Genomic DNA, 6,178 nt, shown 5'->3' with positions numbered 1-6,178 from the left:
GGAGATTTTACAGATGGTTCGTTTCTGCTGGAGGTTTGCATCTCATGGTGATTGACAAGTCTCTCTGGCCAATTAGAGCTCTGCAAGGTTTACACTTCAAACCACAGGTGAGCAGGGACTATAAAAGTCCCCAGTCCTACACACCAGGGACCAGAGTTGTCTGGAGGAAATGTAAAAAACCAGAGCCAAGCCTGAGTTGGTACCATGCAGTGGAAAAGCATGTTTCGAGGCCCTCCAACGGTTAATGACCACCAGCTTGAGAATTACTTCAGTAAGAGCCACATATACACTATGTTTCCAAAAGTATTTGTTTGTCTGCCCTTGCACAAATATGAACTAGAGTGACATCCCATTCTTAATCCATAGGGTTTAATATGAGGTCAGCTAACCCTTTCTCAGCTCTTCTGGGAAGGTTTTCCACTTGGTTTAGGAATGTGTTTATGGGAATTTTTGCAGAAGCGCATTAGTGCTTGGAAGTGATTAGAACACACCTGAATTCAATGATTTGTTTGGGTGAGTGAGTAATTTTGGAAACAGAGCGTACATTTTTAAAATCCATTTTCATCTGTTCATAAAAAGCAACATGGCATCATTGGTGCAATCATCCACATCCTCCTGCTGTGGTTAGTTACGAGTCTTGACTGACACAAATACTTCAGTTACTCTCACATCCTTATTCCAGATGAATCATCTTCACTACAGATGTAACACTGAAAGCAGACCACCAGGCTCTGGACTATAAATACAGCACACTGCACAACAACAATAAACAACTCGGCCAATAACAGCCGCTACATTACGTCACCTGGGTGTGTGGACCGTAAAGCTCAGTCCAAACTCTCACCACGTTGCCCTAATATCACTCTGAACTCAGCTCACTAATGTGATCAGTTATATATCAGTTACACGTCCGTTGTTACTAATCACAACTGCTTTATTTGGTTAAAACACATTATTTTATTTATATGTTCAAAATAACAATAAGCAGAGGGATACTTCAGAAATGGTTGCTGTCACACAGCTGCAGGGTCTCAGGGTCCCGGGCTCAATCCTCTCCTCAGATGTCTGTGGGGAGTGTAGCGTGTTCTCCCTGTGACTGTGTAGGTTTCCTCCAGGTTCTGATAGGTGGACTGGCTGTGCAAGATTGCCCACAGGTTTGAGTGTGAGGAGGTGTCCTGCCACCCTCCTGTTCTTCCATGGACTTCCTTTGAAATATCAGAGGTCCTTTTCCTTCTCCTATACATTTACTATCTTGGAGATACATGTTTTTCTTTGGACAGAGGCAAACTCACAGTCACTCTAAAGGTATGATGACAAGATTAGGATAGTAGACATAGTGTATAATTACACATTTCCACCAGGGCGGTCCAAATCCCATAATTAGCAAAAGGTGCAAGTGTTGTTGTTGTCCTGTGTCCTGTGGTGTAATGGTGATGTGCAGACCCTTTCACTTTCATTTATTTGTGGACATTTGGAGTATGTTTGTCTCAAAATAATCATTTAAATAGTAATCTTTACAGAATTACATTACAGGACCCCCTCTAGACCTCCAGCCTGTCCCCATCTATCACTTTATTTCCAGCTGATGGCTGTAAACACGAGCTCTGTCTCCTCAGAGAGTGGACAGACACACCTCAGTGTGAGTGTTTGTGTGGAGCCATGGTGTCTGATCCGTCACACTGTGGTGAGAGACTCGTAAAAGACTCTCGTGCAGCTTTTTGTGTCTTTCACATGATAGAAGAATGTATTCTCATAAATACTCACTCACTCACATACTGTACACTTACTTAAAGTAACACTAGGTAGTATTTTTACCATAACATTACAGCTTTAGAGTCATTGTGAGGCTCCACTGAGCTGTAACGGGGAGAACAGAGTAAATGTGATTGCTACTCGGGACTCTGTAGAAAAGAAACCAGAAACTGCACTATGTAACTCTGGAGGAGGGTAGGAAACCACTAACACCAACCCAATCCACCCCCTTGATGATCAGTGCTGAGCTCAGAAGCAAAATACCAAATCCATACTATTCCTTTAATCTATTTTGACTCGAAATTAAATAAAGTGTGTTCTCTGACTTTTGCACAGTGCTGTGCACAGAAAAGTTTGAATGTATTGAAAACGAACAGTGAGTTATTGATTATTGATAGTAAGTGGTGCCTTTAGTACTTATTTACTGAACACTGAAGAACAGAGCAAACAAAGTACGCAGATCAACTGGAGACTACAGTCTGTAATTGTAGAACTACAAAGTGCTCCTGTACGCTGATGAAATGAAAGATAAATGAAAATATAGTACAATATTAATGTTATTATTGTGAGTGTGTTTGTTCTGGTAGTACATTTACTGCTGGAGTGTTTTTGGTGGATGAGAGTGTGGGGCAGAGCTCAGCTGTCTGAGGGGTGTGGAAAAGTCTGCTGCAATCCCTTCAGCTGCTAACAGTGCTGAGTGACTGAGAGCATGATGTAAATATAGCTCCAGCACTACACACTATGACATTTACTTACACAACATTTCTTTGAATGTAGACCGTTTATTCCTTTTTATTGCATTAACAGCCTCTAATTTTCCTGTAAAGCTTTACACTATGAAGGAGCATTGTTGTGAGAACATGATGGCAGATGCATAATCATCAGTGAGGTCAGCTACTGAAGTTGGTTGATCACAAACACCACTCCAACTCGTCATTGAGCATTGTGCTGAATGCTCCAGAGCATCCTACTCAATTGACATTATACAAACTGTATGGCAGGTAACCCCTAAAGATACAGGGTTCACTGACTATAAAAGGTGATCTCACACATTTAGAATACATTAGTGTAAATGGTTTGTGTCTAGATCTTTAGTCCAGATGCTGCGATGTGATTGGCTGAGAGACATTCCAGGAGTGCACAATAATGCCACTCTGAATGACACTCTTCTGGTATTACTCCACAAAATACACAGAACCTAGCAATGGTGTAAGTGCTTACAAGATAGCAGAGGGTTGCAGAAAACCGTAAGGAAATAAAGAAACAGCAAAATGCTACATCTGTGTGATTTCTATGAGCTGTGTCCAGCTCGACTCGAAAAGTGTCTATTATGTTTCTCTGCTGCATTCACTAGCTCAGCCTCCAAAATACTCACTTATAATTTAAACAGACAAATCTTGGCATGGGGCAGCAGCTTAGTGTCGCAGTCGCACAGCTCCAGGGACCTGAAGGTTGTGGGTTCGAGTCCCGCTCCGGGTGACTGTCTGTGAGGAGTGTGGTGTGTTCTCCCTGTGTCTGTGTGGGTTTCCTCCGGGTGACTGTCTTTGAGGAGTGTGGTGTATTCTCCCTGTGTCTGCGTGGGTTTCCTCCAGGTGACTGTCTGTGAGGAGTGTGGTGTGTTCTCCCTGTGTCTGCGTGGGTTTCCTCCGGGTGACTGTCTGTGAGGAGTGTGGTGTGTTCTCCCTGTGTCTGCGTGGGTTTCCTCCGGGTGACTGTCTGTGAGGAGTGTGGTGTGTTCTCCCTGTGTCTGTGTGGGTTTCCTCCGGGTGACTGTCTGTGAGGAGTGTGGTGTGTTCTCCCTGTGTCTGAGTGGGTTTCCTCCGGGTGACTGTCTGTGAGGAGTGTGGTGTGTTCTCCCTGTGTCTGCGTGGGTTTCCTCCGAGTGACTGTCTGTGAGGAGTGTGGTGTGTTCTCCCTGTGTCCGCGTGGGTTTCCTCCGGGTGACTGTCTGTGAGGAGTGTGGTGTGTTCTCCCTGTGTCTGCGTGGGTTTCCTCCGGGTGACTGTCTGTGAGGAGTGTGGTATGTTCTCCCTGTGTCTGTGTGGGTTTCCTCCGGGTGACTGTCTGTGAGGAGTGGTGTGTTCTCCCTGTGTCTGCGTGGGTTTCCTCCGGGTGACTGTCTGTGAGGAGTGTGGTGTGTTCTCCCTGTGTCTGCGTGGGTTTCCTCCGGGTGACTGTCTGTGAGGAGTGTGGTGTGTTCTCCCTGTGTCTGCGTGGGTTTCCTCCGGGTGACTGTCTGTGAGGAGTGTGGTGTGTTCTCCCTGTGTCTGCGTGGGTTTCCTCCGGGTGACTGTCTGTGAGGAGTGTGGTGTATTCTCCCTGTGTCTGCGTGGGTTTCCTCCGGGTGCTCCAGTGTGTTTTTTGTGTGTGTGTGTGTGTGTGTGTGTTGCCCTGTGAAGGACTGGCACCCCCTCCAGGGTGTATTCCTGCCTTGCGCCCAATGATTCCAGGTAGGCTCTGGACCCACCGCGACCCTGAACTGGATAAGGGTTATAGATAATGAATAAATGAAAACTTGGCAGCATTTATATGCTCTTAAACACTTAAACTATGACATGTTATTGACTCTCTGTTGATGTCCGGCTCTGGTGCTGTTCTGATTTAGACAGTGAGCATCCCTGAATAACCCAGCCTTGGTTCCTATTGGTGTAACTGGTGTAAACACGGCCTGACTCGCTGGAGCAAACCAAGGTTCATAAATCCTGAATGGAACCAGTTCAAAACTCAGAGTTCACTGAGAGTTACCCCACAAAAGACAACACAGATAAACAAACAAATTTTTTCCTGACTTCTTTATCTAATGAACGGTGATAACGAACTGTAGTATAGTGCTATAACGTGAGATATTGACTCCGCCTACGGCATTAGGCCTACAACCACAGCACACTAGTACCACCTCACATTATAGCCCTCCCTCTTGTGTATTACTGTTTCATTTTGTGTTTAAAAGGTTCCTTCAGACTGCAGTTGAAAACTAATTCTACATATGCTTAGTGGTGTGGTATTTGCATAAAACCTACACACATCCTCCTGTACACTTCTCTAGACCTGTAATACAGTGCAAATGCTGTAAACAGTAGTTACACTGTACACAAACAAATTGTACACACAGCACAAGTTGCAAATGAATGAGAAATCAGGTGAGCATTGCTAATACAGTGAGTGCTCAGTGCTGGAGAGAGAGAGTGAGGACATGTGACATGGAGAAAGGCTTCAGCAGCATGTGCTATACATCAATTCTTTTGCAAGGATTCACTTTTGCTTTTTGAAACTTTCTGGAATTTTAAATTAAAACATTTTTGATCCGTGGTTGTTTGACTCTAAGTCAAACATAGAGGATACTGAGTCCTCAGGTTTGCAACTGTGTGAAATTATCTGTGCAATCTTTAAAATTGTTTTTTTAACTGCTCTTTAGAAAAGGCATTTGTTCCACACACACACACTCATGTGAACTCTCAAGGAAACTTCTCAGTCCAGAGTCAGTGCCTCTTCTCAGTCCAGCAGAGACACTGAGGTCTTTAAAAACTCTAGCAGCACTGCTGTGTCTGATCCACTCTTACCAGCACAAACTCTACATAGAGAACATCTGACCACCTCTTCTTCCTGATTGGTCTCTCTCTCTCACTCTCTCTATCTCTCTCTCTTTCATTCTCTCTCTTCCTCCTCCTCTCACTCTCTCTCTCTCTCTCTCCCCACTCTCCTGCTCTCTCTCTCTCTCTCTCTCTCTCTTTCATTCTCACTCTCCCTCTCTGTCTCTCTCTCTCTCTCTTTCATTCTCTCTCTGTCTCTCTCTCTCTCTCATTCTCTCTCTCTCTCTCTCTCCCTCTCCGTCTCTCTCTCACTCTCCCCACTCTCCCGCCCTCTCCCTCTCTCTCTCTCTCTCCCTACTCTCCTGCCCTCTCTCTCTCTCCCTCTCTTTCATTTCTCCCTCTCCCTCTCTGTCTCTCTCTCTCTCTTTCATTCTCTCTCTCTCTCTCTCTCTCTCTCTCTCTCCCTACTCTCCTGCCCTCTTTCTCTCTCTCTCTTTCTCTGTCTTTTCATTCTCACTCTCCCTCTCTGTCTCTCTCTCTCTCTTTCATTCTCTCTCTCTCTCTCTCTCTCTCTCTCTCTCCCCCTACTCTCCCCACTCTCCCGCCCTCTCTTTCTCTCTCTCTTTCATTCTCTCTCTCTCTCTCTCCCTCTCTCCCTTCCTCTCTCTCCCCACTCTCCCCGCCCTCTCTCACCCCCCTCTCTCTCACTCTCTGCTTACACATTTAGAAGGGTACTAAACACACACTTCACATGCTCACGCTGCCGGGACTGGAAGCAGGAGGGAGAACAGAAGGTGAAGAAGGCAAAGAAAAGGCAGAGGCAGACGGGAAAAGAAGAGAGAAGGAGAGGCATTCTCTTTGTGATGGTGTGTGTTTGTGGGTGGTCAGGCTAAAGC

At 45.4% G+C, this 6,178-nt stretch overlaps 1 protein-coding gene across 2 annotated transcripts in view; it reads left to right on the top strand.

The window, feature by feature from the left end:
- The first annotated feature begins 6,047 nt into the window (after nt 1–6,047).
- filip1b (filamin A interacting protein 1b) overlaps nt 6,048–6,178 on the top strand; it is a 48,856-nt gene continuing 48,725 nt past the window's right edge. For both annotated transcript variants that reach the window (XM_066676761.1, XM_066676760.1), the window contains exon 1: nt 6,048–6,178. This exon is cut by the window's right edge and continues 79 nt beyond it. The gene's annotated coding sequence lies outside the window, so the exon portion shown is untranslated.

Source organism: Hoplias malabaricus, chromosome 7, assembly GCF_029633855.1.
Source record: "Hoplias malabaricus isolate fHopMal1 chromosome 7, fHopMal1.hap1, whole genome shotgun sequence".
NCBI lineage: Eukaryota > Metazoa > Chordata > Actinopteri > Characiformes > Erythrinidae > Hoplias > Hoplias malabaricus.
This window is presented reverse-complemented; position numbering and strand designations above follow the sequence as displayed.